The 22,220-nt window shown below is 39.1% G+C and overlaps 1 protein-coding gene across 1 annotated transcript in view; it reads right to left on the reverse strand.

The window, feature by feature from the left end:
• The window catches only part of LOC145999339 (uncharacterized), a 478,836-nt gene that overhangs the window by 432,176 nt on the left and 24,440 nt on the right, over nucleotides 1-22,220 (reverse strand). Inside the window, exon 2 of the mRNA XM_083136280.1 lies at nucleotides 20,551-20,713. The gene's annotated coding sequence lies outside the window, so the exon portion shown is untranslated. The remainder of the gene's footprint in view (nucleotides 1-20,550; nucleotides 20,714-22,220) is intronic.

The following is a 22,220-nucleotide window of genomic DNA, read 5'->3' on the forward strand; positions in this document are numbered from 1 at the left end:
GCATCAGAGGTATCAAAATACACTATATAATTACATGTAAGATTACACTAAATGTAGACAGGAATGGGATTTTTGGGAGTCATCCTAGCTATACCCCTGGATTGGATGTAATACCGAATTTGTGAAATAGTAAGCTGGAATGTAGTTTCTCTTTCTCCCTGCTGAACTTTCGTCAATTATTTGCAAATTATTATGAGAGGCTCCAAGGAAGATTTGTGCTCAAAGCCAGATCAAGAAGTGATCAGGTGTTTAAAACATTTAGGGGCATTAATTATTCGGTACTAGTTAGATATAGCAAAAACACATTTAACTCATTCATTTTCAAATTAATTTCAATTGTACTTACCTCATATGCATAGCGGAACACTTTTCAACTTAGGATTACTTTTTTCCAATGAAAAAAGCGTTATTTTTAACATAAGTATTTATTGGTCGTTGCAAATTGGCAGCCAAATCTTGACTCACATTGTCTATCGTCAGCTGATATGCAGTGTTACCAGAGTTATGAACTGATAAATGCTGCACAACCTTTTCACAGAAGGTTAGGTAGGTTCAGTTAGGTTAGGCAACATAGAAAATTAAATTGAAAAAAAGAATTCTCACACGTCATCTTGTAAAACTACAACGTGGTTGCTACAATGACAGGGTTATATAATCGAACGCACGGAACATTTGATTCACGTAGACGACGGTAATGGTGGCACGAGCTATCGTGCAACGGAGATAATGAATGTCGAAAATTACATTATTTACCGGCCGAATAAGTTGCACGAATGGAAAAAACACTATTCCCAGCTTCCAAAAGTCCACGGGAACTCAATTCCGTCTCTTCTCCTGTAAATTTGAAGAAATGCATTTTCGCTATATCTAACTGTTACCAATTATTCAACTGCTAACAGACCTAAAGGTGATCCACCTAATCTAATAATGAAAGGATTTCAGAATACCAAGAGCCCTAAACCTGACCTGACTAACATAACAACAAAAACATTTAGGAGTGAAATAATACTCCTTCACATCCCACACACGTGAAAGAAGATGGTAGCAGAAGTCTGTAACTAAGACAATAGTAAATGAATGACTGCTTGCAAACAATCAGATAGAAGTTTTGTTCTCCACAAAACGTGCAGTAAGTAGTCATGAAACCTCTGAAGTAAGATATGTGTCAACAGACATAATTAGAAATAAAACCACGCAAAATACCACAGCGGTTTAGTCGGTAAGGACCACTCTCCGTGATGGAGTGATTAGCACATCATGCTACGATGCTATGAATCCAGGCTGGGCACGAATGTTTGTCCATTCATCAATTTTATATCATCATCACTCATCCCCTTCTTCGGAAATTAGCCAAAAATGGCACAAAAAGCAAAAAAGCAAAGCACTCACACTAGTCGGTAGGGCATTTGACATTACCAGTTGTCTATCGGCCGAACACGCCGCACTCATTTATTTCATCACTTCTTACATTGAAACTTACCTATTGTGCATTGCGAAACATTCTTTTAGGTGTTACGGTAAATGTTTACTATCCTTCGGACACCTATAACTTCTGAGTTTCGTCAATTTTTGACATTTCTACTTGCCTATCTGCTTCGCGTATCATTTTTTAAGGTGTATTCACGTTTTTTTTATCAATTTTTTTTTTAAAAAAAGTGTTTTTGTAACTGAACATACGTTTCTGCAAATGGTTGGTGGGGCTATGTGTCAATGGTTCGTGGGGCTATGCGAAAATGGTTGAATTATCGCTATGAAACATTCCCACATCACACAAAACACCTTCCAGATGTTAGACAATACTACAGGAACTTATTACGGTAACTAGTTTTTTCTGTAGAAATTAAGAAATCTGTCCGAAGGATAGTAAACTAGTACCTCCAGCTTTACTAACCAAAAAATGCCCAACAGATAGCCCCAAAACCATTGACGTTAGCCCCAAAAACCATCCACAGGTAGCCCCACAAACCATTCACGCTATCCTCACAAACCATTGACGTTAGCCACAAAAACCATCCACAGGTAGCCCCATGAATCATTCACACGAGATTACGTTAGGCCTGTTAGCTTAGGTTCCATTAGCACTCATTTCACCCCTAAATTTATCAAAAAATTCCCTAAATTATTTTCCTGTAAAACAATGGCGTGGTTGAACACAATGACAGGACATTACGTCATAAAGCGTGTGCAACATCTGGTTCACGAGAAAGCAAATGGAAGCAACACCAATTGTGCGTCTGAGAGATATTTCTCTTCAAAAATACATGAATTCCCCGTAAAACAGATTTAACGATGAAAGAAAACATCTCCACCAACTTCGATAATGACACAGAAACTCATTTCGGTAAGTACTTTCTTGTGTGAAAATGAACAAATGAAATTGACAACTGTTACCCATTTGACTGCCACGTGGGAGACCCAGGTTCGGTTTCCAGGGTGAGTGATCTAAGGTCGGGTTTTTCTGGCCTTGACCCTGCAAAAAGTGGTTCTGGGGTTTGCCCAACCTTAAACCAATGGGTACCTGGGGGCAACCTTGGGGGACAAAGGCAGATGAAGCATGTGCTGGGCACATCACCTCCAAAAGAGCAGATCGAAAATGCATGGAGCCCCATCCCCACATCCCCTAAATGTGGCTTCATGGCATTGTGCTTTACCTTTACCTTACTACGTAAAAAAAGCAGTGGCCATGAAAGAACTGGAAGTAAACAATAGGCACTTGGAGAGGCGGATGCTAATAAAGATCTTGCTGCAGCTGAAAATCAAGAGGACAAAAACTGCCAAATTTCAGATTTGTGTATGTTGGGTGGGAGGGGGGGGGGGGTATGAACCACACCAACCAACCTTCGCCAGTGCAACTGTTGAGGCCACCGCACGTCACTGAGGTCTCTCTGCAGAACATGGGCTGCTTTTTCCCTCTAAATAGACGAACAGAATTTATATCCCCTGAAAGTACGCACCTTCTACTTCCATTTTCCGGTGTTCCTTTTACGATAACTATTATATTATCGCACGTAAAAAATGTTTTTCCTGCTACTAAAAGCAATGCATTTTTCCATTCGTTCGTGTCCATATTTTTACGCACAGTTTCTTTCATTATTTCTTCGAGGAATGCCTACAAGGTTAGGTTAGGCATGTTAGGTTAGGTTTCATTAGCATAAATACAATGACTAATTGTTATTTAGGCTAAGTGAACTAAACCTAGCTACCTAACAACATAGGCATGTTTTGCTTTCACTAGATTTGTGCAGGAATATCCCTTTTCCTTCGATGCTACAATTTCAATACCGCCCAACCTGGACACGTTTTTCTGTTGTTTTTTTTTTTAAGAAAAAAAATTCCGCACCTTAAAACTTACTTTTCCCGATTACTAACTACAAAACGTTACCAAAAAATTATGAACCGCGTTCCTCCTAAGCAGCCCATATTCTGCAGTCTTACCGTCACTGAAGTTAACATACGGCTAGACTCTACTATACGTCCTTATCTGCATGGTGATTGCTTCTTTGCGTTCGCGGTTCACGTTCGTGGTGCGGCAGCTGGCATCTCTTCAGGTAAGTACGTTTTTCTTTTTACACTTTCTGTTCACAATAGCCCCACTATCCATTCACGGGGACGAGGTATGCCTACGAGGTTAGGTTAGGTTCAATTAACACTCATTTCACCCTAAATATGTGCTTCATCTAAAAAATTCCTCAGTACGTTCAATTATGCATATCCGGACAACATCGGTTTTTCTCGATTTACTCCACCAGGAAATTTTTCCTCGCTTTGGGATTTACGTTGTTGAATTCCTTATAAAATAAGCTTTCCAACGATATATGACACGTATTCCTTAGGAAATGGACGTAAATAAGAGTCTTACGTAACAGACGTAAATCGCAATCGAACCATCAAAAAATTGCATTCGTAGCATGATGAAATCGCAATAAAACAAAAGGAACTTGAGCCCCTTTGGTTTTAGGCTCCGCTCTCTTCCAGCTTGAATTCAATGCTAATTTCACCCCTCTAAAGATCACACACAGATGAAAAGTTCTGCATAAACCCCTGGCACTGATACGCAGTGGAATTACATTACACCTAAAGTATAAACCACTGAAGGTACTAACCTCTATGGTACTAATTTTCTTACACGGGAACAAAGTAAACAGCCTAACACAACTCCATGTGTTGGAGGTAAACAAGAAAGATGAAGAAACAAAACACTAACCAAAGCGCCAAAATGGCTGCAGTGTTGCCAGATCAAAATGAGAAAAGTCCTTCTCATGTTCTTCCTCTTTTGGCCCAAAACTCCTTTGCAGTTGGATGTAGGAACATGATAATTTCAAATTCAAATGGTGTTTTCTGAGAGGGCAACATTATTACGGGGTAATATGCCTTGTTTACCCGCCTGATAAAAATACATTGTTTCGCCCTCGCTGGAAAAAATCTTTGGACGTCCCCTTGCCCCCCCCGTGCACACGCCTAGGCCCCCCCAGCCGAGAACGTTGTTCATCCGCTGCTATTAAATCATCGGATTTTGTAGCAGATCTTGTGCGATTCACGAAACAGTCTACTAAGAATCGGCTATATCTTTAATTGTCTACAGCGCACGGGTACAAGGAAAGTGGTAAACTTGGCGAAACTAAGCAATATCTAAGGAAATAATCGATATCTTTATCGATTGTTGTGCTATTTCCTTGACATTATCGATGCATGTCGTACTTCGAGATTCCGAGAGTTGTTTGTTTACGCAGAATGCATAGAAAACTAGTTTAGGGCCGATTTTTCAATGTCCAGTTAAGGTTGGTTCATGTTAGCACGTAACTGAAAGTTTGTGAAAATTTCAGTTTTTCAATGTACAGTTAGCTCGTAACTGGAACTCTGGTGGCGGTTATCTTTACTGGTACTTCTTCTTGCAGTTACCAGCCTAACTGGAAGTTGCGAAGCAACATGGCTGCCCAATGCAGCTATCGAAGTTCCACACTCGCAACTTCACTGTCAGATCAAGATATGATTCATAAAAATGTTAAATTTGTACAGAAGAAGACTTCGTTTGTTTGGCAGAGCTTACCAGTGTCCATGCAAATATGGAAATTAAGCAGTGTACTTGCTAGAATTCGCTTGGTGAGGTTGTGTTGGAGAATTCATGACAAGGATATCTGTTCTACCAGGCGGTTGAATCCGCAAATGGTAATTTGGTGCAGTGGGTAGCAGCAACACCTTGCGGAGCATGTTGTGTTTTGTAATATGAGTTCGAGTCCTGGTCACAGATCCTTTTTTTTTTTGAAACATATGCGGCAGAACTAAGGAATACTATTTTTCTTATGTTGCAATTGAATGATGCAAAATGTAAAGGCAGCTGATTTTTCATGCTTTGCCATTATTATCTATAATGCAGGGAGTAAGAAACCATTAAATTATCCACCCATCGAATATCTCGTGAAAACTCCATTTTCTTCTTTTTACAAATGTCAAATTTTTAGTTGTTTGGCATTACATTTTGTTCAGTTAGTCGTTCGTAGCAGGAACGTCTACGTTTTCTTAACCTGTTCAGACCCATTAAGATTAACGTTGCCAGTTTCGTACGAACTGTTTCTCTTTACTCAACTTTATGCACAAATAGCCCTGCTGAGCAGCCATTCAGGCTAACTTAATATATATACCGTGCCTTGCATAAATGCTCCTGAGTCTGGATCCCAGGGAAGCCAGAAGGAACTGGGAACCTGAGAAAAATAAAAATAAAATGTAGCTTGCACATGGTAATGAACACATAATCATCACAACAAACTCTAAATGTTTACATGTGCTTGTGTCAGAAAGGTGTACTGTTTTGTTCTAGCAGTTAATACGTGCTCTATCTACACTCTGCCCTAAGTTTACAATGTGTAAATAAGACCTGCTGTAAAGTTCAATTTTTATCCACATCTAATTTTTATATGACATATGTTTCAACAATTTGTATTAATGCATGATCATTATAAAAATTATTTCATAATAAATGCATAATTATTGTGCTGTGAATTTTCTTTAAAAATTAAGTAAATGCTTAATAAATTTATGTAAAACTATATTTCACACAAATCTTGAGCACTGCACAAAGAACAAAAATAGCTCTCATGGGATTTCATTGAAGCCCATGTTAACAATTGAGAAGGTTGATTTGATTTGATTTATTTTACTTCGCTTTTGAGCCACTTTTGGCTAATTTGCGAAGATGGGAATGAGGGATGATATGATGAAATTGATTAATGGACACACAGAAACATCCATGCCCAGGCCAGGAATTGAACCCAGGACCCCTAGCATCCTAGTGGGATGTGCTAACCACTTCGCCACACGGGCTGGCAATTGAGAAGGTGAATGTAATGGGATGGATAAATAACAATAATAAAAAACATCATCACAACGATTGTACATAACTGGCAAGAATATATAGGCTGCCATGATAAGTGGTGTGTGTACTGTGAACAATTTGAATGCATGAGTTTGTATGATTTAGAAACCTGGAAGGGACAGAAGAGGAGGGGTTGAGTGAGGAGGGAATGCTCGTGGTCACTGCCAGATGTGCTTGAAGCATGTTTTCTTTTAACTGAACCATAGTCTCCAGAAAGTTTTTTCCAACTTGCTTTGAGTTTGAGATCACCAGCCCCTTTGCGCTGTGAAGTCGCCTGTTTTAGGTTTGAAGGTCACAGGTGTCTCAGGTTCAAATCCTGGCCTGGGTATAGATGTTTGTGAGTGTCCATTCATCAATTTCATCATGTCATCACCAATCCCCATCTATGCAAATTAACCATAAGTGGCACCAGAAGCGAAGTAAAATAAAGAAAATCAATTAATATTTTCAATGGAGAGAATTTTCCCTTTGCTTGGAAATTTCAGGGACTTGAGTGAAAGATAATTTAAACGAAGTCAGAAATTATGTTCACATAAAGTAGCAATAGCATACTCGTTTGAGATGAAACCAACCGTCGGAGATCGAGTGAGAGAGTACACTTGAAGTAAATGTTCGAAAAGCAGCACCCTCGAGTTACTAGTAAAATTTACAACACGCAGGAAATTTTCTGTATTGATAAGACATAGAAAACGGTTGCAGGAAAGCTCTGGTTTGTAAGTATTAATGCAATACAGTATCGAATTTTACAGTCTAACGGTAAGTAAAAATTCCTGATTTTTTTTTTTTTTTAAAAATTCAATATGCAATCAACTATAGCAAACATAACTATCTCAATTCATTCACTTGCGACACTTTATTTCGAAGCAGTGAGCAGTGGATGATGGTTACATTACCTCCTCCTCCTCCTAGTCAAATGTAACAGCAATTTAGACATTTAAGATGCTCTATAATTGGACCTTGAAGTGTCACGTTATCACATTTCTTTTCATCCCGAATGCTTATAGTGGGCACTTAGAGTCCAGCGCAGATATTTCTGCCGTGCGATGCGCGAAACAACTAAAGAAGCAGTGTTGCTAATGGAGCAGATAGAAAAATCGCTGCAGTGCGCCGATGCACAGCTGTTACGTACAACAATAAAATTAGAGAATTCAGGTCTATCTAACGTTGAGTTTTAAACGTCATGCATTATACCAGGAGTAGGATTAATATGTACTAACAAGTGGCTTTGTATGTAGCTACATACATATGGACTAAAAATTCGCAAAATATGAACTAACACATACGTAAAATTACCAAAAATGCTGCAAAGAAGACTTCTTCATACGATTCCTTATTTGAGTGATTTCAAACAAAATTAAAAAATATATATATTATTTTTAATTGCATTAATGCACTGGTGGCGTTCTAACTTTTCACTCCCAAAACCCGTATACACTGGTATGGAACTGCAACGGCAGATAATAACATGCCAACATGTTAAACCGCTACAATTGCACCATAACACTCCTCCTGAAGCAGTATTATTAGTTCCTCTCTGACATCGGCGACAGTCGGTTGCCTTTGTTGTACATTTACAAAGGATGCCGGCTTCCACAACAATAACAAGTACATACACTGCCACTAGACGATAAGCTGCGTGGCTTTTTCTTTTGTTATGAACCAGGGCCGGCGCTAGTCATTTTGCCTCCCTGGGAGGTGGCGGCAGATGCCGCTCTATTTCGACCCCCCCCCCCCCCCCGGTCATTACGCAGCAATGGAAAATAACGTTTTCAACGAAAGCGTCCACTGACGATTTGGTCGCTGGTCTTTGTCGTTCTTTCCCGGGAGTGTGGAATGATGTGGAGGGGCCTTCTGACATCTCAAGAGATTGTCTTTCGTTCATGATAGCCCTGATTGTTCTTTCAGGAACTCCAGTCGCAGCTGGTGCTCTCTTGCCAAAATGCTTTATTGGGATGCTAACACCATGACTGGCTTCCTCCTTCATGAACGCGTGCACGTTGCTTAGAATTTCCCGAGCTTGGCTATGCAAGGTTTTTGATTTCAACTTCGACAGAACTGGAGGCATTATGGGATTTAACATTCATTAACAAACACACACTTTTACATACACACACGCAATACACGCACACAACGTCAAACCGGTCAAATACTTAGTATAAAATAAAAATATGGTGCTTCCAATCCAACAAAACTCACCGCCACTTTACCTGTCTTTCCCCTTCCGTGACAGAAATAGTGCTTCATTATTACAGTTGGCAACACTAGTTACTAGCTAGCCAATGAACATGCACTGCATAAAAGAAGCAAGCACTACGCCGTGCTATATTGCCACATTACCGTCCCTGCCAAAAGGTGGGAACCGCGAGCTGGAGCGCTATTCAATTGTTTTCAATGATGGTTGCGCGAGTGTGTCCAGGAATGGAATGACAATATGGCAACAATAGCGAAGGTTTTCGAGCAGGGTAGAACACATGATGCTAAGAGAAAGGGAGACGAAACGAAAATTCGTTTCTACGCAACGGCAAATTTACGTGTGTGGCACTCTACGTTTTCACCGTTCTCACGTCTTCTGCTAACAAAGGGTGCGTTCCGGAAGTCTTAGCGAAACAAATGCATTCAACGAAAATAACTGGGCTCGTGAATCTGGTGAAACCAGTTATTTTACAGACCTATGGAACGCTCTAGTCGAAAGCGCAGGTTCAGAGTTTTCTTTAGAGAAAGTTCTCACATGGCATCCAGCGGAAGGAATGTCATTATGGCAAAAATAAACTCTACTGTGGACACTGTTACTCATTTTAATCACATTCTAAGAACGGCTAAGGCATACTCATCTTGTGCATGTTGCTTCATATCGCTATCTGTTAAAATTATAATACATTTTCCGAACTAGTGCAGTTTGAATCCATCAGTACGCACGTTGTCTGTAGGCAGCAGACGATTCTCACTGAACAAACCAGCTTTTTGGCCCGTGCGTACAGCGCCTTGAATAACGTAGTGTGGAAAACGACCCAAGAAACTGGTTCCCCAAGACGATGACAAGTAGATGGCAGTGTGATCGACCCAGGTGCTAATTTTGTTATGAAAGTAATGCGGCTTAGTTAGTTTTTGGAATATATTGTGTAGATTTATTTCTCTAGAAAGGTGGTAAGTGAATTGATGGAAACAGTTATATTTGTGGAGTGATTTGCAGTCACGAAATGGCATTAATTTGGAAAGAAAAGTAAAATAAAATTAATTAATAAATAGCATGCGTAACACAAGAAGAAACATCGCAATGTGATTCAGGACGTCAGGTGTTGGACTGTGTATTAGAGTTTATTTTTCTATGTTATTAGAATATAAATAGTATCCTGAGAGATATTTCATACCGAGGCGACAAACCACAAATGTCGCTTGAAAGCGAGCAGTCGGAAATCAATGCAGCCGCACAGTTTCCTCAAGAAGATTTTACACCAAAGCGACACGGGTCATTCGGTGCAAGGCAACTTTCATACCAAAGTGACACATGATGCTTGGAAAGGAGCCAATCAAGAGCAACATTACACATCGTAGCGGCATGACTGGAAACACAGGCCAGCGTTCGGTTGGTGAAATCCTCAAGCGACAAGTCTTGCGTGCCGCTTGTCGCTTTGGTGCGCAATCTCACTAAAGCAAGACACTCATTGCATCACGCATGCGCAAACAACAAACCACGGCAACATGTTGCAAGCTATTGAGGAAATGGCCCAGTTTGAGCGATGCAGAAGCGACAAAGCGACACGTGTGGTTTATCGTGTTGCCTAGATCTGTTGTTGTAATGTGCGGTTTATCGTGTCGCCTATCTGTTGTTCGCACAATTAGCAGCAAACGCTTGCCAATAGACTGAAGGCACCATGTCGCTTGTCACTTAGTTGGGAACTCCCCCTGTAGCGCGTCGCTTCGGTCTCAGCACCCTTCCTTTAAGGAGCTTTCCGACCGAAGTAACAAGTAGCACGCGAATACGCCATATGAACGTGTGGTTTGCTGTTTGGACCCTCATGTGCAATGAATGCTATTTTACAGTCTGGAAGTGTGTGTCACTAGTGTGACAGTGTGAACATCCCGTGTCGATTGTCCCATTGGTTTGAAAGTTGCCTTACACTCATGTCGATGGCACTAAGAAAGTTTTGTGCGGTTCCCCTTGTAGTTTCATGAAATCATCATTATCATCATCGCCGTGATTAGTTTAAAGCGGAAGAAAAGAGACAGTAAATATCAAAAATACAAATGCTTCATCGTGTATATCTTTAAAAGAAATGATGATGATGATGATGATAATAATAATGAACCTAATTCATTCACAAAAATTTAGTTGCCAAGAACATTCCACGCGTATTTTTTCTCCCGTATTATTAACGAAAGTATGACGGTAACAGGACGTGGTCGACTGTCTAGAATGTTCGTTAATATCTTCGCGACCACTGTACCAAATATCATAGCAATTATCACATTCATAGAAATGCTTCATGTAAAAGAATCAGACGTTACAGCGAAAACTCCATTTACTTCCATTATAAGCAGTCGAAGACCAAGCACCGGGTTCAACACCAGCGCCTCTAGCGGATCATTTTCGAGTGGAACCAGCCTGAGAGCGCAGAAGCATGCCGTTTTCCACACTACGTTATTCTAGGCGCTGTACCGTGCGTTTGGTGAATCTCGTTCTTGCACGAAACGCACTGAATGCGACTTTTGGGACAGCATAATGAAACGCACGGAAGCACTTATGGAATGGCCAGTTACCATAACTCGTTTAACACGTTAAACTCGTGTGACTTTCGGAACGGGCCCAAAGTCATGTTATTTGCAAATCTTATACATTCAGTTCTTCTTCATTCTGTGTATTACTAGCACCTCATACTCTGGAAACAGTTCTTTACTAATTTATCTAAATATATTCTGAATAATGTTGGTGATAAGGAGGGTTCAGGGAGTCCGGACCCCCCACCCCCAAAGATTTATCAAGTACTAAAATTAAATAATGAAAAATATATTATTTTAGCCTTTATTGTATAATTTCCTCTGAACTTATTGGAAGACAAGAATTATATATTGGGATCATACGGCTTTGAAGGACAAGATGGACGTATTTAAGGGGATCCAGGGGTGCGGACCTCCCCCCCAATGATATGAAGTACAGTAGAACATCATTTATTCGCACGTCAATTATCCGCAGCGCCAGTTATCCGCACACTAAAAAAGCAAAATTCTACGAGTGTTTTCTCATGTCTTTTGTTTTCTCGTACTGTATACGGTATTGTGTACTGTATGTATAAAATAAACCTGTATTGTACGTTATTTTCTTTGATAAATAAACACATGTTTGATTATCCACAGAAATCGTTATCCGCATAGCCTTCGGTCCCAATGAATGCGGATAAACTACGTTCTACTGTACTAAAATTAAGTAATGAAAATATTAGTATTTGTTGCATAATCGATGGCTATTAATTTCCTTTGAACATTTTAGAAGGCATAAAATAGGGTATCTTAAAGAGTCGATGTGAGCAAAAATATGATTATAAATAGGGTGCACACCTTTACAAGTAATTCTGCCGGAGCCCATGCTTATGGGTCCAACATAGGTGCAGATTCCTTCAGACATTGTAGGGGGGGCAAAGCTAAGCAAAGTGTAAACACCTATTCTTTCCGTTTGCAGGGGGGGGTGAGTATTTTTTTAAAATTAAGAATCTGAAGTACAGACCTAAGAATATACACACTGAGTTAACCTTCGAAACTTTGTAATTACAATTACCAGTTCTGATAACAATAATATACCTATCAAGGTACAGAGTGTTTCAATAAAAAAATAACAAAGTATCCAAAAGAAACCTTGTTTGGTTACCATTACTGAAACACCTTGTAGATTGAATTTTATGAGCTGCATAAAAAAAATATCTACATTCAAACTACATAATTTTGTAACATAATATTTTATTTGCAACTTTTGATTGAGAATTTGATTATCATAAACTGTTTAGATGCTGTACTTCTTCCCACAATCCTTTATGGGAGTTTAATATCTTCGCACATGCTAAGTTGCTCACACATATATATGCATTGGTTACACATTGTATAAGTGACACTATTCACAGTAATGCAGTATGAAGTAGCACACACACGTTTACAGGCATAACGTAGAGTAAAATTTTACTAATCCTGATTAAACAAAGCAGTGGCATTTTGCAAAACAAAATATTTTCAACTTCTACTCGACTTTTACGAATGGAAACAACATTCAATGAAATATTTCATGGTCCATATATTAGGTTAGTCAAAAAGTAAATGCAATGTTTCTCTGTTCTTCCGTAGGTTGGCTGTACAGCTTTCTGCGCTCGCAAACCGATAGATAGTATTGTTGTCTTCGTCTGTGGCAGGTTACGGCGTCATCACTTCAGTTCGCTCTGCAGTGTTGCCAAGTAAATGTCAGCTGTGCCATTGTCCATGTGCACCACAGAAGAACAGTGTTCTGTAATCCGATTTTTTGTGGTCTGAAGGTGTACCAGGAGCTGAAATTCATAGAAGACTTTCAGCACAATACGATGACAATGTTTTACCACTCCGAAATGTTTACCAGTGGATTGAAAATTTCAAAAGCGGTTGAACAAGTGTGAAGGATGAGGAAAGAGCAGGTCATCCAGCCATATCCACTATTGATGACAACATTGAGCAAGTCTGTGAGCTGGTTCTGAATAACCGAACAGTGACTGTTGATGAAGTGGCAAACCATATGCATGTTAGTCACGGTTCTGCATATGAAATTATCCATAACAGGCTCAACTTTTATAAAGTCTGCGCGAGATGGGTCTCTAAAGAACTCACTGACGAGAACAAGTGAAATCGTGTGAGAATCTGTCCGCAATTATTGGACAGACATGCTAACGAAGGTGAAGCCTTTGTGAAACGAATCATCACTGGAGATGAAACATGGATCCATCACTTCGAACCTGAGAGCAAACGCCAGAGCATGGAATGGAAACATCCTGAATCTCCAGTGAAAAAAAAAAGTCAAGCGTCAACACTCTGCAGGAAAAGTGATGCTCACACTTTTTTGGGACTCAGAAGGGGTAATTATGTGGAAAAGGGGACAAAAATAAACAGTGAATGATACAGTGATATGCTTTCGAACAAGTTGAAGCCTGCAATTCGAAGCAAACGATGAGGTAGATTGTCGAAAGGCATTCTTTTGTTGCATGACAATGCACATCCCCTAACTGCCGCCAACACCACTCAATTTCTTCAGAATCTGGGCTTTGAGGTGTTAGAGCATACGGCATACAGTCCCGATCTCGCCCCATTGGATTACCATCTGTTCGGTCCACTTAAAGATGCTTTAAGAGGCCGTTGATTCGACACAGACCAACAGGTGAAGGAAACGGTGCATACGTAGCTTGCTGCTCAACCGAAAAAAAAATTTCTCAGGGTATCGGAAAGCTATTGAAGTAAAGGGGGGACTTTGTTCGAAAATTATATCATTGTAAGTTTTCTATTGATGCTGTGAAAAAAAAAATGATTGCATTTACTTTTTGACTGACCTAATAGTATTAATATTATCCAGTTTCTCCTTAAGTACTTGACACAGTGCCACAAGGTTAAGATGCTTTTGAGTCATTGTACTTCATAAATAGTTCTTGAGTCAATGCAATGAACAAACTAAACAAGAAAAATATAGCATACAAGCAAGCACACTAGTCTTTCTGCTTTTCTTAAATAGAAGCAGTGGGTATTTGCTACTAGGCTATAGCCAGTGACGTGCACTGAGGAGCTAGCAGGTTAGATCAATCAATCTCACAACTCTAATTATTATCAATTCACAATATGTATTCTCTTGTTGAAGCCCCAGTCCATATGGAACACTGTTTTTCACGTGCTTCTCGCGATCTGCAGACAAGGCTGACCTAGCTGACTGTTCCTCTGCCTCACCAGTTCCAGGTAGAAAGAGCCGACGGAAGGGAAAGTGAACATTCCTGTCTCTATCTTACTTGCCCCCCGCTGCAATGGCTTAAAGGTCGTGGTTTCAAGTGCTCCAGTCTATCTTCTATAGGATGTATAATATGTATGTATAATATGGAATGTAGTTTCATTATTTATGAAATGGGAACATACTATGTGCAGACAAAAATGTTGTGCTTTCTTTCATTTTTTTTCAAATATGGAATATATAATAGTTAAATAACAAATATTTGCTCACTCTCTTTAGTAGTGTTTTACTTAAATGTACTACTCTCTTGGCCTCCAATTAAAACAATTGGGTAAGCTAAACAGTCAATAAATAAATGGTCTTATTGTTGTTGTAGGTTTGGTTTACTTTACTTCGCTTTTCTGACACATTTGGTTATTGTAAAAATGAGGATGAGTGATATATGATGGAATTGATTTAGGGACCTCACAAAGAACAATCTAGGCCGGGAACCCGTGACGAGCGCGCATTATTGTTCGTATGTGTTGTACTCTGCAGTGAATAATAAAATAATGTGGAATGAAAAATTTATTCCAGAACTCAAAAAGCCAAATGAATATTATTGAAGAAACTACAAAAAGATGTTTATCCCCTTTTATATATTGACTTTTTGCCACCTCACATCACTTCTTCTAACTGTATAGATTTAATCGCAATAAGTAGCTAATGTACTTATGGAAGTCATGAGGGCAATCATAAACAGAGATCTCTCGATTTCTGATTTCACAGTGCCCTGCAGATGCACTGGGAGGAAATTATTTTTTAATTTATTTTTAGCATTGCTCTTCCATCACTTTACCCAACTTCTGCCATGACGATGAATGTTGATTAAATTAAACGGGTGAAGAGTGGTTACAAGAAACACTCAAGTACAGGCCAGGGCTTGAGCCTGGATCCTTCAGTAACGAGATCGTGAGGTGGAGAAATTAGAGAAATCAAGCAATGCAATATTTACGTATCCGAATGTTTAGTGCTTTCCTCTCATCTTTGTTGTAGGCCAACCTACATGCTGGGGGGGGGGGGTGCAAGTGGTCTTGGGTTAGAAACCAGTGGAGGCACATAATGGTTTGGGTTTCACTTTAAACTGTAGGTCCAGTCCCGATTAGTCTTTATGTGCATAAAGTGGACTAAAAGACCAAATCAACCAACCATGGCAGAGTGGTTATCACAGTGTGCACAGTGTACTACGACACCAGGAGTCCCGGGGTCGCACCCCGACCTGGGCATGGGTGTTCTTTGTCTTTGTCCTTTCACTAATTTTATTGTATCATCTTCACGATTAACCAAATGTGAACAAAAATCTATGCTCGGTAACAAAAATGAAATCATTGATTGATTGTTTGATTTGGTTCATTTTACTTCGCTTTCCTGCCACTTTTGGCTAATCGCGAAGATAGTAAGATAAAATTGATGAATGGACATCCACGAAGAACACCCATGGCCAAGCTGGGATCTCTGGCTTACTAGTCAAATCAAATCGTTTTTGATTCTCGAAAGGAGGTGGGAGTTACGTGTACTGTTTTTAGTAGTCATTGCTCATTTTATGTCTTTGACATGTTCTTTTCAGGAATACTGAGCGATAATGGGGGGGGGGGGCTATGACCCACACCAACCTGCCCTTGGGCAACTCACTGATTGCTACCCCAAGTATCAACGTCACCACACATCACTGGCTGTAACCTAAGGGTCGCTAGTCCAGGAAGGGGCTGCATAAAAATGTGAGGCTCAAGAGGCAGAAGTGACAAAGACTATCGATTAATCAAATTCATTACATATGTAATAATTACAAAGTAAACCAACATGTAGAGGGAAGCATTTCTAGCATTTAAATAACTTCTTTTAACAGTACTGCATTTTAACTCGTCATTTTTTTCTCAGATGTGTGTATATTTTAAAGTTTAGAAGTGTTTTTAATACAGAGCATGCAATTAATGGAAGTAATGATGATGATAATGTCGACAGGGCCCAAAACAAAGAATAGCCTAGGGGGCTAAATTATATAAATACCCCCCTGAATAGTTGCCCTAACTGTGCATCATGGGTACTGATCGGAACACGGAATATCTATAGCCTGACGTTTACAGACATTTTCAGAACTAAATGAGGATAATATCATAATAAATTAAAAACATATATATATCATATATTCATTTTACCCTCCCACTTTCATAATTGTTCAATTTAGATAATTAATATTCCACCAAATTGTTGTTATACTGGTATTTCCACAAAATACTTTTAGTTCTCTGAGATAAGAGACAGGATTAGGCCTCTTTAATGCGATTTGCAGGCACAAAACAATTAGTTATATATCCCCATCACAGGCACCTACTGTATAGAGAACTATATTTCAGGATGGATCTGAGCCAAGTGTTTTACATGTGATAATAATAAAGTTTATAATTAATAAGTTGATGAAATCTAATAAGTGAATTAAGTTTTATATAAGAGTTTGCAAACGAAGTTACTACTCACATTTTTGGATTTCTTCTTGAAATAGTCAAAAAGTGTTCCAGTGTTTTTTTTAGATTCTCCTCTTAACTCGGAGCTCAACAACATCCAACCACCACAATTCACTGCTATGTACTGAACGAAGATGATCAATTTGGTTTCTCATTCCTTTCATTTGTCTCTTTCGAATGCAAACAATCGAAACCAAAACCTTCCAAATTTTGGCACCTCAGAAGTTCATAAGGTGAGGTAAACGAAGCATCAACAGATGCCGACAATGAAAGTTAAAAGGAGCTTACATTCATGTGCAAAACCTAATTTTGGATGGACTGACTCAGTCAAGAACACCAGGACTACAGTATTCCCATGCTCCTTTCTCTATTCTTGTACCTAATCATAATATACAATGCGCATTCCTTAATTAACTGTGTATTTGGAAATAGAAATACTGAGATAGAGTAAAACACCACATTCAGAACAGAATTCTGCATAATTTCAAACAGAGTTCTCAAATAATTTATGCAATTTCCATCACATAAATAATATTTCGTTACAAAATGAAATTGTGTTGAGTTATACATTGGGCCCTTTACAGGGTATCCCAACAGAGAACTGGAGGGAGGCCCCCCTGGTTTCCGTGCCCCTGGGTCCCACGAAGTGTAATATTCTTCAAGGTGGGTCGTCGATTGGAAAAGGTTGAGAACCACTGCCCTATTGGATACACGAGGCAAAGAAAATTGGCTATTTTAACTGCAGAGGCAAGAATATGGACTAGATGTAGCACCCCTTTTGTATGTCAATTGTGACATGCCTATGATAAAAGTTCCCTGTGTCATTAAGCCACATTTAGGGGATGTGGGGGGTAGGGCACCAGACATTCTCGATCTTGGCCAAGTTAGACATGATGTGATCAGCAACCATTCTCCAGCCACCTTTACTCCCAGGGCCTATTTATTTGAGGCTGGGTGAATCCCAGAGGTGCTTTGTGTATGGACAAGACCAGAAAATTTCTAACCTCAGATCACCCAACCTAGGAATCAAACCTGGATCTCCCTTGTGGCAGTCAGATGTCCTATCTACTAGACTACGACAGCACCAAACATGCACTATGGTTTCTACAAAAACATGGATGGGCAGAGACGTGAATAGACAGACAGAATACTTGAAATAATACAGAAGACAGTCAGCATGTTCCAATGGAGCAATATAATATAACAGTAGTTAATAATTTTTTCATTCATTCAAGTCAGAAAATGCAAAACAGTAATTGCCCTTACAGTGCAACTTAGAATAAATATTCCTCAGGGTGCAGTAGCTAAAGAGCTTAAAATGTTGGGGGGAAAAATAAGATTGAGGAACTTAAAAATGGGGTTCCACTGTGTGTTATCTGATTTTGTTGTGTAAAATATACAAATTAGTTATGGAAGATCTACTGGGACTGGTTATTAAAATATGAAATGCTGTGTTTTGACTTTTTAAATGAAGGTTTGCATCAGGAATGTTGTAAAAAAAACTACATTTGTCCTACAAATTAGCCTTTCAATAAGCGAACTCATTATGAATGTGCAACTTACTCACAATAGCAATATAACACGTATTTTTAAAATATTTGAAAAATTATCAAAAAACACCAAAAAATGGTACTTACGTTTTGTGAGTATGTTATTTACACAACAACATTTCGACAATCTACTGTTCTCTTCTTCAGGTCCAAAACTTCGACTACGAAAAACTTTCCATAGCCACGTCGATATTTTAAAAACCAGGAATAAGGATGTGGGTTTGATATGGGTTAGACAGGAATTTAAAATCTATGCCCAGAACTGATGTTGCCTTCATATTCTGTCACAAATTAAGTCCCTGAAGTTAAAAGACCCTTTCCTTCTAAAACACGTATTTCAACATTGAACAATTTAAAATATTTTGAGCACTACCATGACCCAGCCTTTTTCTAAAGATATACTTTAAAGGCATGTTAGAACCTGCGCAACAAAAAAAATACGAATGAAAACATGATTTTAACCTTTAGTACGCCGCGCGGTCTGACGAAAGTAAGCCCAGTGTCGCCGAGGCTATGAGCGGGAAATTTGAATTCGTATACATAATGGAGAAAAATCGTAATAACTCTGGCACTATGGGACCAATCTACTTCGGATAACTTTTGTTTTGCAGGCAATACATTGGTGCATGCAACCATGTAAAATTTGGATGCCCCAACCGCGGGGGGGTTACGGGCGGGGGCTGCATGCCCCGAATTTCAATGAAAAAAAACATAAAAATGTGGAGTTTGCCCCCTCTTCTCCAGCTACTTTGGGGAGAAAACCGGAACTTTTGCTTTTTTTCAAAGAATGGACCTTCCGCAACAGAATGAAACTTGATTCATGTTCGTGGGTGCAATACAATTTGAATAATAAGGCAAAACGTAAAACTCTAGCGAATTTTAGCCAATTTGCATATTATTCATAAAATTGTTATAACTGACACTATGGGACCAATCTACCTCGGATAGCTTTTGTTTTGCAGGCAGAACATCAGTGCATGCAACCATGTAAAATTTGGATGCCCCAACCGCGGGGGGCTTACGGGCGGGGGCTGCATCCCCCGAATTTCAATGAAAAAATCATAAAAATGTGGAGTTTGCCCCCTCTTCTCCAGCTACTTTGGGGAGAAAACCCGAACTTTTGCTTTTTTTTGTTCGCACTTGCATCTTGTGTAGCTACTGTGAATCTATTTCTCCCTTTTGACTCGGCTCTTTGTGGAAATATGTCCGGAAGGAAACGATTTTGCATTACGGAAATCGATGAGCTGTTATATGATACGAAGTGTTTATGGTGAGGCCTTTGTTAGTCCTAACAGAGGAGGGAAGGGAGCCTTTGCAATAGTTTGTTTTGGTCTATACTTCTGGATAGATGCACGCTTTAGACTCATGCTTCTGGCCTCTGGCTATCGTCAACCTTCATTGCATTTCTAACACCGCCAAACCTCATCCAATCCCCTCTCTCCTTGCCCTACCCCCTCCCCCCCTGCCACTACTTCAGCTGGATCACCAGGTCTAAACATAAAGAAGAATGTGTGCCTGATCAGTACTAAATCACAGCGTTGGAAGCTTGGAGGAAAACAGCATCGTAAATACCAAGCATTTATTGTGTCTGTCAACTGAAGAGCGAACACGTGTTTGGGTGAGCCCAAACAGGTGACATATTCCGAGAAAGGAGGGGGGGGGGATTTGGAATTTTCGAAACGCGATTGCAAAACATGTTCCCGAACGAACTGTCAGTGTTTCAACCTCAATATACAAATATAAGTGTGGCAAACCCTCAATAATTGTATCTAAAGGTGTTTGTAACATATGTGTTACAGCGGCTACAAGGGACATACTTTTTTTGTAACATATGTGTTACGGCGGCGAACTAAGGATTAAAAAAGTTCAATACTAGTGAAAATTCGTATACATATCCACGTTGAAAACCAAAGTTCGACCTGGCAATACTGTGTATTTAAAACTAACATGGATTAGGTTAAAGGAAACCATCTATCGTGAGTAATGTAGTAGTAATTTTTTTATTATTTCACAGAAGTGTAACGTCAAATTGAGAAATGAACAGTGGCAAATCGTAGTGTGAAATACGTACTATTAGCGAACATTTCTCTCTTTTACTTTCAAATGGTAAAACAGAAGGGTCGATTGTGCAGTCTAGCCGATTTGACTATTTGTTAGTATTACAACATATTCAAGTAAAAAAATTAACTTTACCTCAAAGCCCATCTCTCCTCTCTGCTTCTCTTCTGCAGATGACGGGTATTCATTGAGAAGGTTTTCCGATTCAGAAGACATGTTATGGAAGTCCTATAAGATTCTCTTGCTTATCTATGCACGGATAGCACACGAACTTTGGCAAACTGTCATCCTCTGAAACCTAGAATGAAGAAAACTGAAGTCATAAGTAGGATAGGGTTGGGACATGGTTGCTAAATAAAATTCAGGTAAATACTGGGTATTTATTAAAACTTTAGTCATCTACCAAGAGCCACCCCGCCATAGCTCACTTCGTAGAGCATCTGGCTATCACCCGGAAGACCTAGGCTCATTTCACGGCAGATCTGCACAAGGAAATTTTCCAGTCAATTCCCTGTCTGCATGGCTCCGAGGATCACCCAGCCTCATATAAATGGGTACCTGCAGGCAATCCTAGAGGGAAACTGATCGCCATCACAACTTTGGCCACAATCAAGAATACGTGGATCTATATACCTCAACATCACCCCATGTGCCTTTCTTTTTATTTTAGTTACGTACCTCAAAGGTAGATATTTATTACAAATTAAATGTTCCCATTTATATTTTGTATTGAGACAAAAATATAAAAATTCGTCTTAGCAAATGTTACAGTTGAACATCTGGATTCCCTACCAAACTTGCAAAAATTTGTTGTAAACTGAATTTTTAAATTATACAAAGCTTTGTATATTTCTATTCCTATTATATTTTGGTCATTCCCGTATTATATATTGCATGTCGTCACTTTCCCAGATACATTCACATCTCTTACTCAGTATGGCCACTACAGGACCATGATAAAATTCAAGTATAATTCCTGGTTTAAAGTGAACTTTCCAAAAATTCAAGGGTATAAGCAGATGTTCTCTCTATTTCAACCTTACAAATTACAACCTCTCAATTCCCAAAACAAATATAAAGGGTCTGTGTCTGTGATTACAACGTATCCACAAAATACAAATTCAATTAAATGGCATATGTACACACACACACACACACACATCAATCTCTACATAATATTTTATTTCAGGTGCTGAGTGGATTGCATTTGAAATTTCACTAGTTCGTGCTCGAAATACATAAATCTACAAACACAAGTCACAAATGTTAAGGAATACATTAATCTACAAAAAGAATTGTTAATTGTATAAGAATTTCAAATCCAAATGTTAATTGTTTGCAACTAATTTGTTGTACTTCCAGTGGTACTCTAAAAGTTGGTAGTGTGTGCTGCAGGCCAATATGTTAAATATTGTTAAAATTACACTTTATTAAATTGTACGTGAGTGTGGCGTGCACCCAAGACCGATCGCAGGTTAATATACAATATTATACTCTTGAAAATAAAAAGATGAAGCATTTTCAAGCAATGAGGGAGCGTTTTTCTTATGTGATCAAATTCATCAGTGACATAGTTGAGGTGTTTAAAACTCTTGGACCAACAGAATGAAGACTGTATGATAAAACAGGGTGTAATGCCCTTGACATTACATTGTGATTCTTTGTTATTTACTTAAAATATAGTATTGGTCGTTTTCAATATGGCAAACATTTATGACGTCATAGAGAACTAGTGTCAGATAGAAAATAAACTAACCTTGATGTGTCAGGACCTGGCAACATTTAAGAAACTAATAGATTTATCA

Source organism: Lepisma saccharinum, chromosome 15 (assembly GCF_977018435.1).
Source record: "Lepisma saccharinum chromosome 15, izLepSacc3.1, whole genome shotgun sequence".
NCBI classification, from domain to species: Eukaryota; Metazoa; Arthropoda; class Insecta; order Zygentoma; family Lepismatidae; genus Lepisma; species Lepisma saccharinum.